The following is a 24,754-nucleotide window of genomic DNA, read 5'->3' as shown; positions in this document are numbered from 1 at the left end:
TCTTGTTGACATTCACCTCTAACTCATGCTCGCTGCAGAAACACTCAAAACGGGCCAGTGCGGACTGAAGGCCCTGCCTCGTTTTAGAAATATTAAGAGTGTCGTCCGCGAACATGAGGAGGGGAATTTTCCTTCCAGCAAGGGAGGGGGCGTCCGTTGGATAGTTAGAAAAATACTTAGTCACCCCATTAATAAACAAGGAAAAAAGGGTGGGGGCCAACACACACCCTTGTCTAACCCCCTTGGCAACTTTAAAACTGTCAGTGACCTCCCCTGGACCACCCCATCTTACTTTGGCATAGGTGTTTAAGTGCAGATTGATCAGCAGCGCCACCAGCTCTTTGGGCATGCCCAAATCCAGCAAGACTTCCCAGAGCTTTGTCCTGGGCACTAGGTCGAAAGCAGACCTAAGGTCCACAGATGCCGCAAACAGCAAACCTCCCCCAAGATAGACCACCTTCCAATATAATAGCATAAATCTAAAAACTTGCTCTAAGGTCCCCATATGTTGCCGAAAACCCGCCTGGAGAGGACTTAAAACATCATAATCAGAGATCCAACTCTGGATCCTACCCAAAAGAAGGCAAGCCACAATCTTTTGTACAGCATCTATGAGGCTAATAGGTCATGGGAGGAAAGTCTGAAGGAACAATAGGATGTCATATGTGTCCTTTGACTTCTGGACACCAAAGATACAGAGGTTATTCCTATGACTACCGTTGTCCAACTTTGTCCATTTCTTCTGGGTGTTCCACAGTTCCACACTACATGTCATGGTTTCCACACCTGCATCTCATGGTCATCAACTCTATATTTTGTGGTGTTCACTCGATGTCTCAGTTGAGTCATGTCCCCTTTCAGTAGTTTAAGTTCCTTATTAGTTTCTGTAGTTGAGGGTTCAAACATAGCGATCAATACTTCAATGGTTTTGAGGGCTGCCATAATAGAGTCCTGGTCTCTTCTGGAGTGGTCATGGTAGAGGTTGCAGGAGGTGGTTCGGTGTTTCGCATGACCTCCGCAAAGGTAAGCTGTTTCGTTACCTCCCCTTTGGACATGGGTGGAATAAGTGTAATAGGCTGAGGAAAAGCAGTTGGCGAAGTTGGAGGTTGGTGATGAACCAGCAGAGATGTAAGCCTCTATATCCCACCTCAGTTGCGGGAAGAGCTGGTCCAGAGGGGCACCACTTTAGTTGCTGGTTGCTAGTGTTAAAGCATTTTTAAAAGTGCAAATTAATGCAATTAACATGTAAATGTAATGTGTGGGCCTAAAACAAACAGCTATATTTTTAAAAGGCAAAAAAGAGTGCTAGGCTTTCATAGCAAATCATGTTAAATTAGAAATGCTTATGAATGCAGTTTTCTTTTTCATTCTTTCTGGCCTTAGGTCAACATTCTCAGTAATGTGAAGATTTCAAGCTCAATGATAAAATATGCTGAACCAACATGATTTAAAAGAAAGAGCTAGTTTTCAATCTTCTCATAGACATGTTTTTCATATAATACAATGGGGTATTAAATAATGTGACATTTTACTTAAATGTTTCTTCATGAATAAGATTTGCAATTTAGAATATGTTAGAAAGTTATGATTTCATTTGTGGAATGACAGACCTAAGTGAGAACTGTTGTGCTTTGCAGATTATGAGCCAAAGGGAGCCAAACCACGAGTTGCACGGTACAGAGTCATTATATCAATGTTTAAATATCGATATGCCATATTATCGATGTGTAAATATCGATGTAACACAATATCAACCTGCAAGAATATCGTCAACCAGAATATCAACATGCAGGGAGGAAATATAATTTTGTTAAATATCGAAGTTAGTAATATCGTTAATCAAAATATCGTTGTTAATAATATCGAAATTTATTTTAGTGTTCTATATTTAAGTATATGTGTTAAAAGTATAGTTTATTTTTGTAATGTATGTTTGAAATTTTTAGAAGTAATTAATTTAATGTTAAGTACTTTCTGAGTATTTTAGTCCCGTAGTGGGTTGTGGGTTTATAATGGAATAGGCTTGGAAGTAATTTAAACATAACATATCTTTTAACACATTTTTTTTGAAATTCTTAAGTTTTTTAAGAAATTAAATATTGCGTTTGTGTTCCATAGCGGGTTGTGGGTTTATGGGGGGAATAGAGTGGGAAGTAATTTAAATAAAATTAATTCATTAATAAAGTTAATTCATATTTTTGTATTTAACAATTTATATTGGTAATCGTGTTAATTAATTTGTTATTAATTAGTAATTAATTGGTTATTAATTAATAATAATTAATTGGCACATATGTTAATTGTGTCATTTTTTAGGAGCGGGTTGTGGGTTTATAGGGGCGAAGGGTGGGAAGTAAGTTAATTATATTTATTTAATCAATAATTGTATTAATTAATATTTATGTATTTAATATTTTGTTGTTAATTGTGTTAAATATTTAGTTATTAATGAGTTAGTAACTGGGTATTCATTATTAATTATTAATTGGTAAATATTTTAATTGTGTTACTTTTTATAAGTGGGTTGTGGGTTTGTAGGGGAGTAGGGTGGAACGTAATTTAATTATAATTAATTCATAAATAATTTGTATTAAATATTATTTGTATATTTAATAGTTCATATTGCTAATTGTGTTAAATATTGTATTTATTAATTATTAATTGGTTATTAATTATTCATTTCAATTGGCAAACATGTAAATTGTGTACATTTTTTATGAGTGAGTTGTGTATTTAGAGGGGAGTAGTGTGGCAAGCAATTAAATATTCATATAATTTAAAAATGTTCAGATATTTATTTATTGTTATTTTATTGTCTTAACAGTATGAATACATGCATTACTCATTGTTTTTAATTTTATTGTTTATTGTTATTAGTTAAATAATAAGTTGCTAAGCAATTATGTTAATTGTGTCATGTTTTACAATAGTTGTGGTATTATTTATAGGAGTGTTTGGTGAGAGGTAAATTATTTTTTTATATTTATGTATTTGTTAATTAATGTTTATTATTTTGCTGGAGTGGGGATAGTAAATTATTCCCTTCCACTATCCAACACTTTCCCTACTGTTGCACTCGCTGGAGTGAGAATAGTAATTTTATCTCCTCCGCTATCCAACACTTTCCCAACTGTTGCACTCCGTGGAGTGGGAACAGTAAATTATTCGCCTCATAAATTATTCCCCTCAGCTATCCAACACTTTCCGTACTGTTGCACTCACTGGAGTAGGAATAGTAAATGTTACCCCTCCGCTATACAACACTTTCCCTACTGTTGCACTTGCTGGAGTGGGAATAAAAATGTTATCTCCTCTGCTATCTAACACTTTCCCTACTGTTGCACTCACTGGAGTGGGAATAGTAAATTGATCCCCTCCGCTATCCAACACTTTCCCTACTGTTGCACTCAATGGAGTAGGAATAGTAAATGTTACCCCTCCACTATCAAACACTTTTTCTACTGTTGCACTCACTGGAGTGTGAATAGTAATTTTACCCACCCTCTATCCAACACTTTCCCTACGGTTGCATTTGCTGGAGTGGGAATAGTAATTTTTACACACCCGCTATCCAACACTTTCCTTACTGTTGCACTCACTGGAGTAGGAGTAGTAAATGTTACCCCTCCGCTATCTAACACTTTCCCTACTGTTGCACTTGCTGGAGTGGGAATAAAAATGTTATCTCCTCTTCTATCTAACACTTTCCCTACTGTTGCACTCACTGGAGTGGGAATAGTAAATTAATCCCCTCCGCTATCCAACACTTTCCCTACTGTTGCACTCAATGGAGTAGGAATAGTAAACGTTACCCCTCCACTATCAAACACTTTTTCTACTGTTGCACTCAGTGGAGTGTGAATAGTAATTTTACCCACCCTCTATCCAACACTTTCCCTACGGTTGCATTTGCTGGAGTGGGAATAGTAATTTTTACACACCCGCTATCCAACACTTTCCTTACTGTTGCACTCACTGGAGTAGGTATAGTAGTAAATTTTACCCCTCCACTATCCAACACTTTCCCTACTGTTACACTTGTTAGAGTGGGAATATTAATTCATACCTCTCCACTATCCAACACTTTCCCTACTGTTGCAATCACTAGAGTGGGAATAGTAATTTTTACCCACCCGCTATCCAACACTTTCCCTACTGTTGCATTTGCTGGAGTGGGAATATAATTTTTACCCACCCGCTATCCAACACTTTCCCTACCGTTGCTCTCGGTGGAGTGGGAATAGTAAATTATTCCTCTCTGCTATCCAACACTTTCCCTACTGTTGCATTTACTGGAGTGGGAAGTTTTTTTCGCTAATCGTGGGGGAGGAGAAACCTGGCGGCAGGCTAGCTGCTGCGGTACTCCGCTCCGAGCCCCAGCAGAGTAATTGCCAGAAAGAACATGTAGTAGGATCTATGAGCAGTTAATAGTTTATAGCGAATATAGCGAATGATGAGACAAGGGTTTTGACAACGTGGTTCTTTGATAACCCGTTTGCGAACTTTTTGTCTTTTTTCCGCTCCTCACCTTATCCTCGACCGGCATTGGAGTGCAGCGGTCTTTTTTCCATCTCTATGTGCCTCCATCCAGGGGGTGTGTTGCAGCTCCGCTCGGCAGGTTCTGCCGTTGTGTCTGGCATTGAGTCGCCCCCACCGACGCGAACTGAGCTTGTCCCGCTGTTTCGAGCCGCCCTGGAGCTCCGGCGAGGAAGACGACTACGGAGCCTACGGAGAGACCCGCGCATAGCCGTTGGTACCGGCGGTGCCTTGGGTAGCTCTGCAGGCTCGGCTACAAAAACGACAGGAACCACAGCAGCTGCGGGAGAAGGCGAGCAAATTGCTGCAACGACCAGTGAGGTGAAGGGGAAGGTGGGGGGCGAATCGGAGGTGTTATCTATTGATGTGGATGTTGGTGGGGCTTTAGGGGTCAAAAACGTTACTCACCATACGGTCCTTACCCCACAAGATAAAGCAAAGGGCAAGTCAAAAGGCAGGGGGAAAAAGACTTATACCCAAAAGGTGGAAGGAGTGGTTTGTCAACGGAGCAAATTGTCCAACCCTTCCCAGAGTTGGAGTCAGGGGTAAGATCCTTGGGTAGTGCCTTACCCTCAGTAAACTGTCTATCATTTAAGACTTCATCCTACCTATCAACTGAGGTGAAGCCTAAACGGACATATAGAAGGAAAAAGGCAGTTAAGTCCCCACTTGACCCCACTGTAAGGATTACACCGTCCTTGCGTTCTTTTTTTAAAGTTGTCCCGCAAGTACTGGATTTGGCTCAAGATCCCTCTCGTAAAATAAGAGACCGTTCCGCTTCACCTCCTGCGGCCTCTGGTTCTTTCGAGAGCCAAGCACATCTGGGGTTGTGTATTCCATCAACTCCCGTACCTTTCCCAGTGTTTCAATTCGGTCTCCCACCAGCACCTGCTCTCCTCCTAACTTCATCTATGGAAGCCTTGAAAGCATCGCAAACTTGCCCAAACTCTGATGTTTTGGAGCCATTACGAGACCCCCAGGCTAAAGCTGGGAGTGAAACAGGTTATCTACCTGAGTTAGGCGATGAGCAAGTCTTGGCCTCTCACTCTCATAATAGCACGACCACAGAATTATTGACAGAAGACCAGTTGGGTCTCGGGAGGAGCACCTAAACACCTAAACTTAGGTACATCTTATCAAGAGGACTCAGGCGCTCTCCTCATAGTTGAGAGTTGAAGTGACAATATGGCCACTGCTTGCATCTCAGCCTCTTCCCTACAGCTCATGTTTTCTAATCTTTCGGCTGAAATTAAAAGGGGGTTTGAAGAGTCAGCATCCATCCAGAAGGAGTATCGTAACTACTGCGAATCCTTGGATAGTAAAATAGATGGCCTCACCTCAAGAACGGGAGTGTTGGAAGAGACTATGGCTGGCGTAACCTTGCACCTCGATGAAGTAAAAACTGAGATAGTGAAACTTAAGAAAGAAGATGGTGCATTAGCGGAAAGGATGGAACTTCTGGAAAATAATGCAAGGCGCAGCAACATTCGAATCTTAAATGTGCTAGAGGGAAGCGAGGGATCAGATATTAAAAACTTCATCATTACACTCATAAAACAGTCTCTCAATTTGGATCAATCCGAAGAGGAGCTTTCTAAAGACATTCAACGGATACATAGGGATCCGTTCAGGCGCAACCCCCAAAGGACTAAGCCAAGAAAGATCTTGGTAAACTTTCATACTTATACCATCAAGGAACACATCCTCAACCTAGCCCTCAAGCAAAAATCCCTATCAGGCTAAGGGTTTACTTTTCAGATTCGTTCCGACCTGTCAAGGGCTACATTGGAAAAACAATGGGAGCTAGGTAGGAGGATGGATGCGTTCAGGAAAATAAGTGCAACAGTACAGATGGGGTTTCCCGCCGCCTTGAAAATAATGCATAAAAATAAGATGTATAACATCCGTTCAGTTCAGGCGGTGGATGAGTTACTGTTATCTCTGGAGGGCGCTGAGAGTGGCTCCTGCTGAAAAGGGGAATTAATTTAGCAAAGGGATCATAAAAATCTATGCCCTTCATTTCTTTGCTCGTAGAAACAAAGGATTAGAGGAAAAGAAAAAAAAAAGGAGGAAAATTTACAAGAAAAACAAAAAATAAAAACATATAATTTAATGGCAATTAAAGGCACATCCAATTTTGAATAATTTGAATAATTTACACTTGGCCTCTCTGCAGGGGCTTGGGTAGAGTTAGGGGTACCACAAACCGGATCTGTTCCGGTTAGTTAGAGCAAGGGTTTCTCATGGGAGGGGGAGCGGTAGGTTGGGGCACTGGGGTGTAAGGGGTTAGGAAAAAAAGCATGAAAATCTGAAAATCTCCTCATTTTCAGATTGGTTTCCAACATTTTTTTATTTTACAGCAAGGGTAGTATCTTTATTATTGGTAAGAGTTCTAGGCAGTACTTCTTTCTTATCTGCTCTCAGCTGACGGGGCACGATTTAAGAGTAACTTAAAGATTCTCTCCTGGAATGTTAATGGCCTGCGCACCAAGCCAAGAGTAAATAGAATTGTACAATATCTGAAAGACTCGGATGTGCAGGTCATTATACTCCAGGAGACACATTTAATCGAGGCAGAGATTCTCGATCTAGTTAAAAAGAACAGATGGATAGATGTTTCAGTATCCTCTTCACAAGTACTTAATATAAGGGGTGTGACTATCTTTTTAAAAAAAACATTAGCACAAGAGTGATTGTGCAGAAGGTAGATCCCGAAGGTAGGTGGGCAATTACCACAGTAGTTATAGGGGATGCACGCTTGACATTAGTGGGCTATTATGGACCCAATCGGGATGATCCCACAGCTCTGGAGTCACTATTTTCCCAGTTACTACACTTTTCGGAGCCGACTATTATAGCAGGGGATTTTAATATAGTGCTGGACCCCCTTTTAGACAAGACCCCGAGTAGTAGACAGCAAATATTATCAATGTCTAGAGCTTTTCTTCTTAATTCTATGAAACAGTATGGTTATGTGGATGTGTGGAGAGCAAGGGCTGGACAGCAGTATGGTTTTTCATTTCGCAACTACAAGTATCGTCATCAATCTAGAATTGACTTCTTTTTAATAAGTCGCAATTTGGTTGATGCTGTCAAATGGGTGGGTTACTCACCCTCACATCTGTCAGATAACTCCTCAGTAACTTTGGTTCTTGACGGAATTATTAAACTTTCTTCTAGATCTTGGTCCTTCGATCGATCCCTTCTCTCGTCATCGGAAGATATTACGTTCATTAAATCTGAGACCCTGAAGTTTATGCAGGAAAATATTGGCTCTGCTGAGCCCAGCATAGTATGGGATGCCTTTAAATGTTGTTTGCGTGGTATAATCCAAAATAAGGTGGTATACCGAAGGAGGACGTACGCACAAGAAGTGGCCTCTTTTGAAGCTAAGATAATCACTACGCAAGCTGACATAGAAGCTAGTAGTAATGATTCCAACCCGAATGTATTACTTTTGAATGAGAAATTGCTTACACTTAAGGGGGAGCTGACTTCCGTCTTAAACCAACGCATCCAACAGAAATGGGAAGAGAGCAAATTAGCTCTCTTTGAATACGGAGAGGGTGCCGGCAAACTACTGGCCTGGAAATCAAAGACCGATCAGGCATGTAATATAATTGACTCAGTTACAACTAATGCTGGGACTTTTTCATCCGACGTTGATATTAGAACTGCCTTTAAAGAATTCTTCCAAAATATATATCAGGAGGATAAGGATATTTCCCCATAAAGTATAGGTAATTGGCTGAATGACATCTCTCTACCTGCATTATCCTCAGTACAAAGTGCTTCTTTGGATGATGTGATCACAGTGGAGGAAGTTGCTGAGGCTATTCGGGGCAGTAAGGGAGGCAAGGCCGCAGGCCCTGATAGCCTGCCAGCCGAGGTTCATAAAATTTGACGGAAGAAATATCCCCCTTCCTTGAGGTTCTATTCAATCAAATTTTGCAAGAGGGGGTGCCTCCACCTACATCCTGGAACAATGCTTCCATAACGCTCATATTGAAACCGGGTAAGCCAGCCACTAACTGTGGCTCATACCGCCCTATATCAATTCTGAATACGGATTACAAAATATTTGCTTCCATCTTAGCTAAAAGGTTGAGCCTGGTCGCCCCTGATATTTTACATTCTAGTCAGAAGGGTTTCGTTAGGGGTCGTCAACTTTTTGAGTTGACTTATGATCTCATCGGAGCCATAGACATGGCGACCATGGACTCTATCCCACTGGCTGTTCTCACTTTGGATGCCACCAAGGCCTTCGACAGGGTCAATTGGTTGTACCTGTCGGGGGCCTTGGCAAAATTCAACGTGGGCAAAAGCTTTTGCAGAGCAGTAAAATTGTTGTATCGGAGTCCTACGGCCTGTGTATTGATAAATGGGGGTTTATCCGAACCCTTCGCGGTTACAAGAGGTACACGACAGGGCTGTCCTTTATCCCCTTTGTTATTCGATCTCTATGTCGAGCCTTTTGCTCATAAATTAAGAGAGGATAATACTATCAAACCTTTTATTTATAGAGACTGGGTAAAAAAGATGGCCCTTTACGCAGATGACGTAATGATTATGACATCAGACATTACTACCGCGTTTCCGGCAGCCATTAAGCTTGTGTTGGAATTTGGGGATGTCTCAGGATATGAGGTTAAAGCCTCAAAGACTGAGATAATGGTGTGGAATGAAGATTTGTCGGGCTTCAATGAGCAACTCAATACTAGTTTGCGATATTTGGGGTTAAACATTGTTAAGGACATTAATTCGATCGCTCACCTAAACTTCGCTGCAGTTGCGAAAGAATGTCGTAAGCTTATGGGAGCTTGGATGCATCTTCCCCTGTCCTTATTAGGCCGAGTAAACTTGGTGAAAATGACTATTCTCCCTAAGGTTTCTTTCTTATTTAACACAATTCCACTTTACTTTGATCCGGCTTGGTTGGCTAAGCTACAGGGCGATATTAACTCGTTTATCTGGAATAAGAAAAATCCTAAGATAGCATGGAAGAAAATCAGGCACCGCAGGGAAACGGGGGGGCTGGCAGGTCCAGACTTGCAGATCTATGCGTGGGCATTCCAACTATCACACGCACGAATGCTACTGAAAACACCGACAGATGAGGGATTGGGGAGCATGTTTTTGGCCTTACTGAAGGGTGAAGGGGTAGGCCAGTCGGGCTTCTCATTCAAATTTGGCGACCCGAAATTCTTTAAAAAGGTAAAATTGAAGGTGCTGCAGGGCCAGGCAAAAATGTGGGCTAAGCTACAGTCCTTAATAAAACTAGGATACTATTCCTGCAGATCTCCAATATGGGATCTTCCCGCGGCTTCAGGTTGGGTAGCTGACATCTTAGCTCTCCCTCTAAGAGAAGCCGGAATAGCAGCTTGGGGAGATCTGTTTGTAGGGGGGACCCTGCTTCCATGGGAATGTTTAGTAAATAAGGTGGGGCCCAATCTTTCCAGATTTAAATATTTGCAAATATCGAGCTGGGCCCAAGCATTTACCACCCAAATCCCACACAGGAACTACCTGCCATTAGGGGAAGGGTGCCATCTTGAATCTCTGCTGTTGGACAAACCACCTGTAAAGAAAGAGACATCCCTATGGTACAACCTAATTTTGGAAGAGCATGACAGTGAATTCCATCTTCCTGAGTTGTTGTGGGGGCCTTTGATGCCAGGCTTGAATGTGAAAGATCTGTGGCTAGTATCCTGCAAGGTTTTGTGGGACCTAGTTAAACCAGCCTGGCTTCGTAGAAATCATATTTTTACACTACATAGGGCATATTATTCTCCACAAAGACTGTCTAAGTTTTCCCCGGGTGTCTCAGTGGCTTGTGCACGGTGTGGTTTAAAACAGGCCTCTGACGCGCACATGTTTTTCGACTGCCCTCATTTGGCATCATATTGGGACTCTATAGGCAGCAGGCTCACATCCTCCCTGGGTTATGTTGTAACAATTGACCTTCGCCTTGTAATCTTTGGAGTCGTGGACCATACTAGAAGTTTAGCCGGGAACCTCCTTTTTTATTCCATCCTGGCTGCTCGCAGAGAGATTTGTAAGCGATGGAAAGATCCCTCTCCTCCTTCTTTTCATGACTGGCATTTATCAATCCATCAAATCTCAAAATTAGATCTCGCCAGGGCTGGAAGACAAGATAGGAGAGCTTTCTGGTATCTTCTCGTCTGATGCCTCTTACGGTACTGGGGTTTTTTTTTTCTTCCTTCCCCAGGTCCGATGATTACTCGGCCATGGCTATAATCCTCCTGCGATTCAGAAAAGGGGGTGGTGATGAACAGAGTGTCTGAATTAAGCAGACCACTCTTACCCAGTCCAAAGATCAGGGCTTGATCCATCACCGTTATTTAGCTCACTGCCCCATCCCAGCTCAGAACCTGGCTATATGCAAATTAGTCTGTCCCTGGCCCAGTGCATCATGGGAACAGGGCAGACCAAACTACCAAGCCAATTCTTCACCAGAAAGGAGACAAGCTTCCGGGGACCGGTTTCTGCCATTTCAGGCGTCGTCGGCCCGGCTTGCTTGAATCCTGATGGACTGGGTAAGAGTGGTCTGCTTAATTCAGGCACTCTGTTCATCACCACCCCCTTTTCTGAATCATTTTGTCCACCATAAGCGTGGAAGGGTATACTCAGATGTGAGTCCCTTGCTCATTGCACCATCAGGATTCAAGCAAGCCGGGCCGTCGACGCCTGAAATGGCAGAAATCGGTCCCCGGAAGCTTGTTTCCTTCCCAGTACAAGAATTGGCTTGGTAGTTTGGTTTGCCCTGTTCCCATCATGCACTGGGACAGGAACAGACTAATTTGCATATAGCCAAGTTCTGAGCTGGGATGGTGCAGTGAGCTAAAAAACGGTGATAGATCAAGCCCTGATCTTTGGACTGGGTAAGAGTGGTCTGCTTAATTCAGGCACTCCGTTCATCACCACCCCCTTTTCTGAATCATTTTGTCCACCATAAGCGTGGAAGGGTATACTCAGATGTGAGTCCCTTGCTCATTGCACCATCAGGATTCAAGCAAGCCGGGCCGACGACGCCTGAAATGACAGAAACCGGTCCCCGGAAGCTTGTTTCCTTCCCAGTACAAGAATTGGCTTGGTAGTTTGGTTTGCCCTGTTCCCATCATGCACTGGGACAGGAACAGACTAATTTGCATATAGCCAAGTTCTGAGCTGGGATGGTGCAGTGAGCTAAAAAACGGTGATGGATCAAGCCCTGATCTTTGGACTGGGTAAGAGTGGTCTGCTTAATTCAGGCACTCTGTTCATCACCACCCCCTTTTCTGAATCATTTTGTCCACCATAAGCGTGGAAGGGTATACTCAGATGTGAGTCCCTTGCTCATTGCACCATCAGGATTCAAGCAAGCCGGGCCGACGACGCCTGAAATGGCAGAAACCGGTCCCCGGAAGCTTGTTTCCTTCCCAGTACAAGAATTGGCTTGGTAGTTTGGTTTGCCCTGTTCCCATCATGCACTGGGACAGGAACAGACTAATTTGCATATAGCCAAGTTCTGAGCTGGGATGGTGCAGTGAGCTAAAAAACGGTGATGGATCAAGCCCTGATCTTTGGACTGGGTAAGAGTGGTCTGCTTAATTCAGGCACTCTGTTCATCACCACCCCCTTTTCTGAATCATTTTGTCCACCATAAGCGTGGAAGGGTATACTCAGATGTGAGTCCCTTGCTCATTGCACCATCAGGATTCAAGCAAGCCGGGCCGACGACGCCTGAAATGGCAGAAACCGGTCCCCGGAAGCTTGTTTCCTTCCTAGTACAAGAATTGGCTTGGTAGTTTGGTTTGCCCTGTTCCCATCATGCACTGGGACAGGAACAGACTAATTTGCATATAGCCAAGTTCTGAGCTGGGATGGTGCAGTGAGCTAAAAAACGGTGATGGATCAAGCCCTGATCTTTGGACTGGGTAAGAGTGGCCTGCTTAATTCAGGCACTCTGTTCATCACCACCCCCTTTTCTGAATCATTATAATCCTCCTGCTGCGCCTTCCTGTCCCTTCCTGTCCCTTGCTGTGGACTTTCTGGCTGGCAACAGTAATGGTAGTAATTGGCCCTGTGGTTGGCAGCTGCAAGTTTCGCAATGAGGTTCTTGTATGGGCATGGAGTTTGTCGTTGCTGTGGGATATGGCCTTCCCTCGTTACCTTGCACCCCATCCAGTTCTTAACTGAGGCAGCGCGACTGCTCTCCTTTATGCCATCCTCCCTTGCTGTGTGTTGCAGTGGCTAGAAACCATGGCGAAAAATGAGGACAAAAAATAAATAAATTACTGGAGTGGGAAGTGAAAATTATTCCCCTCTGCTATCCAACACTTTCCCTGCTGTTGCACACTTTGGAGTGAGAATAGTAGTTTTATACCCTACGCTATCCAACTTTTTCCCCACTGTTAAATTTAATGTAGTGTAAAATATTTATTTACAAATAAATATACATTTTAATAGTTTAACTTATTATACATATATTTTGTTTTTATATATATATTACAGGTTTATGTATACATATATGTATTTATAGTTTGTATTATGTTTCTAACATGTTATAATAAAATAAAATAATTATTAATTAGTATTATTAAGTGAATCTTTATTTTTTTTAAATATGTATGTTTATGGGACACCATCAATATATTCCTGCACAGTGGCACCCGCAGGAAACTGCCCAGTAGCTGCCTGCCTCAGGAGCCCAGACAAGGCTTTTCAGCGTAAAAACAAATTACGGGAAGCAGCTGAGGGTGGTCCGAAAGTGAAAACATTTCTTCTTGCTAATCAGTGGTTAGTACCACGCTCCTACCTGTCCCAGTACCATCTCTATCACACCCATCGTCTCTCTTCTGCAATGGGCACGTTGCAGCCGCAAGCACCTTGAAGAACACCTCCCATCCCTGCCACTGTGACTGCCCCACCGCTACGTCCGACAGTGTCCCTCTCTCCACAGTGGCCTTCTCCCACTATCCCAGTGCCCCTCTCTACACAGTGCCTTTCTCACCTGTATCTCAGTGCCCCTCTGCTTACAGTCCCCTTCCCCTCTGTATCACAATGTCCCTTCATGCAACAACACTCCCTCATTACTGTTACAGTACCCCTTTGCTCCCTCCCTCACTCTCAGAGCACCCCTCCCCACCATCGCTTTGTATTAAAGCATGCACTGGGCCCTGAGTATCCATACTTTGAGTTTGCACGTGAGACCGCGAAGCCCTTCTCAGTCTTGGCCACTCGAACCAGGAGGCTTTCCCAATTACCTGATAACCATAGAGAGGATACACAGGGAATTTCTCAGCTTTGACCTGGAGAAATATAGCATTGATTCAAAACGTGCTATCAGAGGGGCTAGGCTGTGCTGGGCGCTATGTACCTCCCCACACCTCCACAAGCCTGCTGAGATCTATCGCCCCACACCTTCTCTTCACCTCCGAAGACCCATGTCCCGTAAACCCCTGCTGCATACTTACAGCCTTATGTCCCTGTTGGAAAGAGATCAGAGTTTTGTCTAGTTGAAGTTTTGACTGTAGCACAGAGGGCTAATGTAGAACATGTACCATGCAGATGACAGAACTATATTTATGTGGATAGCTCAGTGGGTTTCTTTTTTTTGTCACAGACTCCCTTTTGTTACTTGTTGATCATAAATTACAATACTAATATAGCACAGGCGGCAGTCTAAGTTGAATTTTGTGCTTTATTAGTTAAAAAGTATGTGTGGATAGAGTTGAATGTCTGACTTCATTTGAAAATAGGTGGCAGTGGGATTTTGCGACTTAAAGTCTGATCATGTAATTGAAGTATTTGTTTGAAGCATGAGAGTGTGGTTCTCCATCAAGGCGCAATCCCAATGGTATAACTGACACTTTATTATGTTTTATCAGGAATTACTATTGTGACATAACAAAACATCATCATCATCGGCATAAAACTTAACACCGTTAAAACATCGCTATTGTGTGTCTTGGGCAACACTGCTGTGCATTGATGAGTCAGGCCAAGAATTATACACTCCTGTCACCTCTCAACTTTACATAATTAATGACTGTGTATTTAATAAAGCAGAGGTGTACTCTTTGCTTGCTCTATCTCAGTATCTGCTTTTCTTCCTCCCCTTCACACCTCACTCCTTTACTTCTCTTCAATCTTACTTCACTTTCTGCCCTACATCTGAGTTTTCTTTTAATCGCCACCTCCCCTCATTAAATGCTTTTTATTGTTCACCTTTCCATCTTTCCCTTCCACTCTACTCTCACACGCTCCCCACTGTCCGCTTTTCTTCCCTTGTCTTCCTCCTCTTTTCACTTTTCCTTCTCATCATGTTCCACTCCAATCTTGCAATCCCAACATCTGCTTTCCACATTTCTCTTCACATTGTCTACTGCATCTATTTTTGCCTTTAGACCTCTCCTCCTCCCTCACTCTCCCTTTTTATTTTCTCCTTCTTGCACATATGTTTATATCTACTCCAGGAATATGTGTTCTATCTCAGGATCATAAATTGAAATCTAGATGTGGCCACTCAGACTTTCATCTTTAGATAAAATTTGTGCAATTGAGCTGGATAACAACATTATTAATTTGGTATCAAGGCCTCCTCTAGTGAATATGTGCTTTACAAACATACATGGTGTCTTTCTCCCTCTACCCCTTCATTTCTTCCTTTCACTTTCCTTTCCTATTTCCTCCTTCTTTCATCTATTACTTATTTATTTCCTTACTCCAGTGCTCCTCTTCCTGTCTGCATTTGTTACTGCCTTCTTTAATGTATTCCTTCCTTCATTCTTATCTTTCTTTTAAACAGCTCAGCGCAAACACACTTTCTTATGACTGCAAAGCTGCCTCAAGTCCTCAAATGAACTTTCCCTAATTTGAGTTCACTTTTAAGTTTTGTCATAGGCTTCCAATATGTTATATTATGTTATATTGATTTGCATAGAGCACTAATCACCCAGGAGGGTATCCAGGGATTTGGGCAGATGTGTAGGTGTGAGGTGCCTGAATTGCTTTTGTGAAGAGCCAGCCCTTCAACTTCTTGGACTTGAACTCAATAAGGGAGGAGGTGACTCCGATGTGTTGAGGCTTGTGGATGTGGGTGGAGCCAATAAAGGGATGTGGGTGGTGCCACTGGAGGGAGTCGGTAGAGCTGGGGAAGTGGGTGTGGCCTCGTTAAAGACTGTGAGCACCTGCACATCATATTTTACAAATTAAGCACTGGCACCAAGTCTTTGGGTATGTGGACTCCTTGATCTCCTTTGTTTGCACCAATGGCATCAAGCTCCTTCCATTCACGCCATTTCAATGGATGTTCTCTAGGTGTTGCAAGAAATGGTGCGAGGTTTGGTCAATGAGAATGTTTGCCTGAGATACCTTACCAGAATGTAAATGGATCTTAACTGCCTATAATGGATCTATAACATAATATCGACAGACAGAATATCTACATACAAAAATATCGACACAAAAATATCGAAATCAAAAATATCGGAGTCATATCTTCATAAAGGTAAGTACAAAAATATCGAAAAATTAATATCGTAGTACAAAAATATCGAAATTAAAAATATCGTTTTTTTAAATGTATAAATAATAATGTAAAATTAATTTTAAAATATATATAATTTTACAAATATTAAATAAAAACATTAAAACATAATTAAAAAATTAAAACTAATACATATACATTTAAAATAAATTAAAAATGTAATAATTTAATGTAATTTTAATTTTTTTAATTTCATTTAATTGATTTAATTTAAATATACATTTATTTTATTTTTACCCTGTACGCCTGTACCCCAAAACCCCAAAACTGACCCTGAACCCTAAAAATACCCCTTTATCCAAGAACTAAAAACTGACCCTGAACCCTAAAAATACCCCTTTACCCAAAAACTGAAAACTGACCCTGAACTCAAAAAATACCCCTTAATCCAAAAACCCAAAACTGACCCTGAACCCTAAAAATACCCCTTTACCCAAAAACTGAAAACTGACCCTGAACCCAAAAAATACCCCTTTATCCAAGAACTAAAAACTGACCCTGAACCCTAAAAATACCCCTTTACCCAAAAACTGAAAACTGACCCTGAACCCAAAAAATACCCCTTTACCCAAAAACTGAAAACTGACCCTGAACCCAAAAAATACCCCTTTATCCAAGAACTAAAAACTGACCCTGAAGCCTAAAAATACCCCTTTACCCAAAAACTGAAACCTGACCCTGAACCCAAAAAATACCCCTTTACCCAAAAACTGAAAACTGACCCTGAACCCTAAAAAAAAAACCTTTACCCAAAAACTGAAAACTGACCCTGAACACTAAAAATACCCCTTTACCCAAAAACTGAAAACTGACCCTGAACCGCAAAAATACCCCTTTACCCAGAAACCCAAAACTGACCCTGAACCCTAAAAATACCCCTTTACCCAAAAACTGAAAACTGACCCTGAACCCAAAAAATACCCCTTTATCCAAGAACTAAAAACTGACCCTGAACCCTAAAAATACCCCTTTACCCAAAAACTGAAAACTGACCCTGAACCCAAAAAATACCCCTTTACCCAAAAACTGAAAACTGACCCTGAACCCTAAAAATACCCCTTTACCCAAAAACTGAAAACTGACCCTGAACACTAAAAATACCCTTTTACCCAAAAACTGAAAACTGACCCTGAACCCTAAAAATACCCCTTAAAAAAACTAAAACATAAAATTTAAAATATTATTATATACTTACCTATACTTACGTTGTAATGGTATGCGTTGTAAAAGTTGCGTTGTAAAGGTTGTTTCCCCGGTGGATAGCGTAGGGGTAAAAATTTACTATTCACACTCCAGAGGGTGCAACAGTAGGGAAAGCGTTGGATAGCATGGGGGTAAAAATTAATTCCCACACTACTCCCACTTTAACACACAACACACTACACATATAAAAAAGACAATTAATATAAATTTCAATTAATAACAATTAATATTACTAAATTGATGTAATTATAAATGAACTAAATAACACATATTAATTACTAATTAATTAACAATAAATACCAAAGAAAATTACAATCTCTTTAATTAATTACATGTAATTATATCACACCCTATCCCCCTATAAACACACAACCCACTACACAGAAATAAATCATATCATTTATTCACTTAATAAATATTAATTACCAATTAATTATTATTTAACAATAACAAAAAATTAAATATATTAGCACATTAACTCTAAATAATTTAATTATATAATTAATATTATTTAATTACCAATTAATTATTAATTAACAATAACAACACATTAAATATATTAGCACATGAACTCTAAATAATTTAATTACATAATTAATATTATTTAATTATCAATTAATTATTAATTAACAATAACAATAAAGTAAATATATAAGCACATTAGCTGTAAATAATTTAATTTACTAATTAATATTATTGTTTCCCAATTAATTAATTAACAATAACAAAAAATTATATATATAAAAAAATTACTCTAATTAATATAATTAACTAATTAATATTAATTAATTACCAATTAATTATTAATTAAAAATATGTACAAAATTATATTAATTAATTAATTAATTAATATTAATTAATTACCAATTAAGTATTAATTAAAAATATTTACAAACATATATTAATTAATTAATTATTATTAAATTACTTCCCACCCTATTCCCCTATAAACCCACAACCCGCTCTGATACTAAAACGCAAAATGTAAACAAATTTACAAATTTTCAAACATACATTACAAAACATGTTTAACAAACATAAACAACACATTAAAATACATAACACTAAACAAAATTTCGATATTAGTAACATTCGATATTAGTAACATACATACCTTAAAAAAACGATATTCTGTCTGTCGATATTTTGGACATCGATATTCTTTACTATCGAAATTAAAACATCGATATTATTGTATATCGATATTTTAATTTCGATATTTTGTCTCACTACCGCCTATAATACTACAATATGAGGGTGCTGAAGGTTTTCTGACAGAGAGGGGGATGACCGGTTAGAAGGGGTCCACTAGGTTGCCCTATATGATTTTGAGGTAGCACACTGTTGGGGGGCTTTGCCAGAGGAATAAAAGGGTGATGACCCTGAGAACGATGAGGGAGAGGAGGTAAAGGACTTAGAAATGACTCCAGAAGAGAGAGAGGAGCCCACAGAGATGTGGTCCACGGCTGGATCGATTCCCTGGTAAAGGCAGTGTATCCTCTCACACCATGTCTTCTGAAGAGTTGAAGGACACACAGGCTTAGAAGGACCTGAAGCTGCAACTAGCCAGACTGGCTGCAGAAGAGTGCATAGCTGAGGCAAAAAAAAGCCTCAGTGGAAGGGAGAAAGGCTGAGGCAGAGAGAGCCGGGGAGTAGAGACAAATATTGTTGTGAGTCTAAAGGAGCTAGACATAAGGCCAAACAGCTGCCACAGTCCAGTAGAAATTGTGGCAACGATACCGCAGTGAACAAAGGAGCTCAAGGAGTCCACATTCCCAAAAACTTGGTGCACAGCTTTGAGCTGGGGGCTGATATTGATGGTGCCGCTCGTAGCAGTGGGGACTTTGCTGCATTCTTCTTTTTCCCTGTGAGGACTACAGACTACAGACTGGGACTGCGAGGACCAGCAGCCCGACAATCCCTTTCAGCTGGTTCCTCTTCCCACTCTCCGCCTGCAGCTTGAAAACTGCTTGCGGTCCCCGCTTCGCGGGCGCCGCTCGTAGCAGTGGGGACTTTGCTGCCTTCTTCTTTTTCCCTGTGAGGACTACAGACTACAGACTGGGACTGCGAGGACCACCAGCCCGACAATCACTTTCAGCTGGTTCCTCTTCCCACTCTCCGCCTGCAGCTTGAAAACTGCTCGCAGCCCCCGCTTCGCGGGCGCCGCTCGTAGCAGTGGGGACTTTGCTGCCTTCTTCTTTTTCCCTGTGAGGACTACAGGCTACAGACTGGGACTGCGAGGACCAGCAGCCCTACAATCTCTTTCAGCTGGTTCCTCTTCCCACTCTCCACCTGCAGCTTGAAAACTGCTCGCGGCCCCCGCTTCACGGGAGCCGCTCGTAGCAGTGGGGACTTTGCTGCCTTCTTCTTTTTCCCCGTGAGGACTACAGACTACAGACTGGGACTGCGAGGACCACCAGCCCGACAATCACTTTCAGCTGGTTCCTCTTCCCACTCTCCGCCTGCAGCTTGAAAACTGCTCGCAGCCCCCGCTTCGCGGGCGCCGCTCGTAGCAGTGGGGACTTTGCTGCCTTCTTCTTTTTCCCTGTGAGGACTACAGACTACAGACTGGGACTGCGAGGACCAGCAGCCCTACAATCACTTTCAGCTGGTTCCTCTTCCCACTCTCCGCCTGCAGCTTGAAAACTGCTCGCAGCCCCCGCTTCGCGGGCACCGCTCGTAGCAGTGGGGACTTTGCTGCCTTCTTCTTTTTCCCTGTGAGGACTACAGACTACAGACTGGGACTGCGAGGACCAGCAGCCCGACAATCACTTTCAGCTGGTTCCTCTTCCCACTCTTCGCCCGCAGCCTATTAGAGTCATGCTGATCATACGCGCCGCGGGACGCGCGCGGGCGTGCACCGGGCAAAGCCCGGGCCAAGGGCGGGCCCGTTTAAGCCCGCTGTAGCCCGGAGGAGATCGGACCGGGCTACCCCCCTTTCATTCGGCTTCCCCCACATTGTCATCACCGCGTCCCACCGTAAGTACTTGCATGAACTACGACTGGTGTTTGTATAATGTCAGCGCTTGAAAGTAGGAGTAAGGCAGCGATTCAAACTGGATATGCAGCTGGGATGCTGGACAATTTAATCATCAGAACCAATGCAGCCATTGACCAGGAGATAATTTTACTGGAGCGCCGCGTCGCCCAAGACCTTGCCATAGCGAAAAGATCCTCCCTGGGTCATTTTGCAAATGCCCGTACACCTGAGCCTACACTGCGACCAATTATCACTGAAGTCCCCGTGATTGTACATGCTCCAGCCATCCCCCAGGAACAGGATCACACCACCGCAGCTAATCACTTTCAATTACCGCAGTCCCAATAATGGATAGCTCCCCTGAAAGACCAAACACCCGGCAGATGCGGGGGAGACTTGAGGGGACAATATCGAAGAGGAAGAGAGGGGCTGCTGCTGCTGCCGGCGGCAGGAAGGCCAAACTCGCTAAATGCACTAGTAATAGCGATATAACCCCTAAGACCCAGGGCTTAGAGGTTATGAAACCTATGGATAAAAATGGCTCACCATCCCGAACTGTAGAGATCACAGGAGTAGCCAACCCCGCCGGCGCAATAGCTACAACGGAGGACCCTTTTCTTGTTAAATTGGATTCCTTATTAAGGTCTTCTCTTCAATCATTTCAACACAGACTTGCGCAGATTGAGCAGCGGCTGTCGAAGATGGAAAAAGCAATATCTAAGTCTGCGGACTATATAAAGGCCAATGTGTTGCCTGTGGGTAATTTGAACATCGCACAAAGGGGGGTTGCACCACAAAAATCTGTACATTCTTTAGCTACACCTTCTCTTAATGCTCCTACCACATCGCAACCTTCTCCTAATCCACTTACCGCTAAGCAAGCTGTGCCTCCGGCCTCATCTGACAACACACCAACAGGGGTTAATGGTGCAAAGCCAAAGGAGTTCTGCTATAACTTGCTCGAAGGGGGCTCTTCTGGCGAAATCAGAATTGATCTTCCCCCTGAATCTAGCCCGTACCTGGTAGTGTTGACAGGGGTCCCTAAATTAAGCATTGATAGCAGGGAATCCTTTATGTCTTTAAAAAACAAAGTTTCTGATTGGCTCAACAACAACAGACCGCTTCCCGGCCATATTACCAGTGAAATCTTGATGGTGCGCAGGATGTCCGGGGTGGGGCATAGGCCAAAAACCATAAAGGGTGATTGTGTGCTGGTTAACTTTAAAGACCCACGGACCGTGGTGCATATCTGTCATTGGATGCACCATACTCAAGGGTCAATTATTCAACCCCTCCCATTGTCATATTTCTATCCTCCACCCCACATACCAGACAAGGATTGTGACTGAACCCTAGTAGAGTCCCGAGGAGTGGGTAGGGCCGATAGGGGGCGGTTTCTGCAACCACACGTATCTAGTAATATACACACTCAAAATAGATACAGCTGTTTGGAAATGGTCGATTGACTACACCACAGCCAGGTTGATACTAATAGGATATACCAAAGCACGAGCATCGTACATCAAGAGGGTCCTATGGAGTTAGCCAGCAGGCAACCAAGCTATGACTCCTCAGATTCTTACATGTTTAAAATAGGCACTACCATAGGTAGCGATGATCATCTAATAGGGAGAACTCCGACAGGTCGCACATCGGATCCCTCCTTGATACATCTGAATGATGGTGTATTAAGTGGGGAGTGGTGATACTAGTACCAGCGATGCAAGTACCAATGGTACTAAACCAAGTATTGTGACAATCTTATCCTGGAATGTTGCAGGGTTACCGAATAAAATGGCATGCCCAGAGTGGGGTTCCTTTGTGGACAAGAATGACATCTGACTCTTTCAAGAGACCTGGGCTCATGATGAGCAATTTCGCGTAGGATATGCTGCATTCCATGTACCTGCCCGCTGGGGGGGAAGGGGCGAACATCAGGAGGCCTCACCATCTGGGTCGGCTCGCACTTGGGCTGTACCGCCGAGACTCTGACCACCTACTCAGACGATGTTCACTGTGTAGTGCTGGAGTGGCCAAATTCCTTCAAGCTTGCCCTCGTGAACGTCTACTCTCGACCTGTTAGTATAGCCAGTGAGTCGAGCACCATTGAAGAGTTGTCGCATTTTTTGCACACTCTCACTGGTGACGTCCGTCTCCTGGTGGGGGGCGACCTGAATTGTCGCTTTGAGCAATTACTTGGGTTGAGCGAGGGTGCTCTCATGGCGGAGGATGATCATTGGGCTATACCTTTGAGCTAATCTCCACCGCCAAAGACATGGTCCCCCTTAGCAATCCAGATTATGGCCCTCACATTAAACCATTCTATTAGGGCCTGCAATGGTCGTACCCCTTCAGATACACCTGCTAGGTGCACTTTCAATAAAATGGGACAGGTGTCACGTCTTGATTACATTATGGTTGAGACCCGATTGTGACCTAAGGTTATTGATTTCAAGGTAATCATTAGAGCTGAGAGCGATCATAACGCTCTATGCCTAGAGATGGCTTATCCTGGCCCAGCTGAGAACAGTATGGCAAACCTGGGGGCTACAGGAGAGAGGACTATATTATCTAATGACAGACGCAGGGTCAGGTGGGGAAAAATTGCGGCAAACCCAGAAGAACTTTGCAAGATATATAGTTCAATTGTTCCTCTGTTCATGGAGGTGGATGCTTTAAACACGCAACCTCCGCCCTCTGATTTTAATGACAAAATGCAGGTTCTCCACACGGATTTAGTATTTAAGTTAGCTGAGGTTTTTAATCCCCAAGTGGCAAAGAGGAGAAAAAGGGCTCCTGTATCCTCATGGTATAATGCTGCATGTAGGAAGGCCAAGTCCGAGCTAGTCCAGGCCTTGAAACTTGGTAGCAACAAACCCCAAATTCGAGCCTTGAGACAATAGTACAAAGAACTAATGAAATATGCAAGGCAAGAGTGGGATCAAGAAAAGTGGACTAGTTTAACCGTCGCCCTCAATTCAAGGGATATACGGAGATTTTGGTCGATAGTCAATACCGGTTGTGGCAAACCGAGATCGGCTTTCGAACCAAACATAGATGCCAAAGTCTGGGAAGATCATTTTCAGACCCTATACTCTGTAGAACAGGGTGCGAGAAGTACTGTGGTAGTCTCAGCTCCCACCTCCCAGTATGAGGAGCTAGAATTTACCATAGAGGAAGTTTGTAATGCAATAGGCAAACTCGCTGCGGGAAAAGCCCCGTGTCTTGATAAACTCCCGGGAGACCTCTTCAGACACCAACCTAGGATTTGGAGCCCATACCTTCAAATGCTTTTCAATGCTGTCTTGAGGGGCATGGCGGTTCCCTGCACTTGGCTGGGAGCAGAGATTGTCCCAATATTCAAGAAGGGCTCTCCTCTGCTCCCGGTCAACTATAGGCCAATCAGCCTTATAGATGTCCCGCAAATTTCTTTTGCTCGGCTCATCTTAGATCGCCTGCAGAAGTGGATTGAGGAGTATGCAATCCTCAGTCCGTATCAAGCATAGTTTAGGATGAACACCTCCACCATGGACCAAATCTTTCGCCTAATATTAGTGTTGGACTTGGGCCTTAGGGCGGGTTCACCCCTAATCTTTCTGCTTTTATTTGTGACCCTGTGTAGTGATTTTTGGGTCTTGGCGCACTTTTTTCCCTGTGTCCCAGAGTAAAGTGCGTGCGTGTAGTACGGCTGGCCTGCCCTCCCATAGGAATGCATGGAGAATGTATGTGTCCATGTTAGTTCCTGATGTGTGGGGAGAGTTTGGTATGTATGAACTCGTGAGAGTGAATGCTGCAAGATGGTGTATGCGGCATGTATGTGTCTAGAAGGGAAGTGCTACTTCTGGACATTGATGTATGTGTGCAGTGAGGGTGCTGGAGGGTGATTGGCTGGAGCTGGCTGGCATGCCAGGCTCCAGGAAGTCTGGATGGGTCTGCCCGGTGGTGAGTGTGAGATCAGCATGAGTGATGTGTGGGAGGAGTGCAGCTGGGTCCTTGATGGGCTGGGGTTTTCCCCACACAATGCTGGCTCCGCCCCCCTGTGGTTTGTCTAACGACCCAAGCCTCCCCAGTGAATGAAAGGGGTGGTTGGGCCATCAAGGGTACTCCCAAGCCAGCTGCAACTGGTTTCCCTCACCCTGCACCCTGAAACAAAGGATTTCGCTGTATAAAAATGGGGCTGTGTCCCCACAGAAATTGTTCTACTTTGGATCCTGAGGGGGCTGTTGCTGCCGCTGGGCCAGAGGACCGCCACTTGGGGTGTCTCCCTCCCTGGAGACCCAGTGTGCTGGCTCTGGGCCCAGCCTTGCCCCCCTGCCTGCCTACAAGGACTTTGTTGCTGAACTGAGTGCCCCCTAGCGCTTGAGAGCGCTTTTCTTTTGCTTGTAGCGCTTGGGAGCGCTTTACTTTCCCCTTGTAGCGCTTGGGAGCGCTGCGACCCTGTTCCTAGCGCTGAGAGCGCTTTATTGATGCCCCTGGCGCTTGGG

This window comes from Lissotriton helveticus, chromosome 11 (assembly GCF_964261635.1).
Source record: "Lissotriton helveticus chromosome 11, aLisHel1.1, whole genome shotgun sequence".
Lineage (NCBI taxonomy): Eukaryota > Metazoa > Chordata > Amphibia > Caudata > Salamandridae > Lissotriton > Lissotriton helveticus.
Note: the sequence above shows the minus strand (reverse complement) of the source record.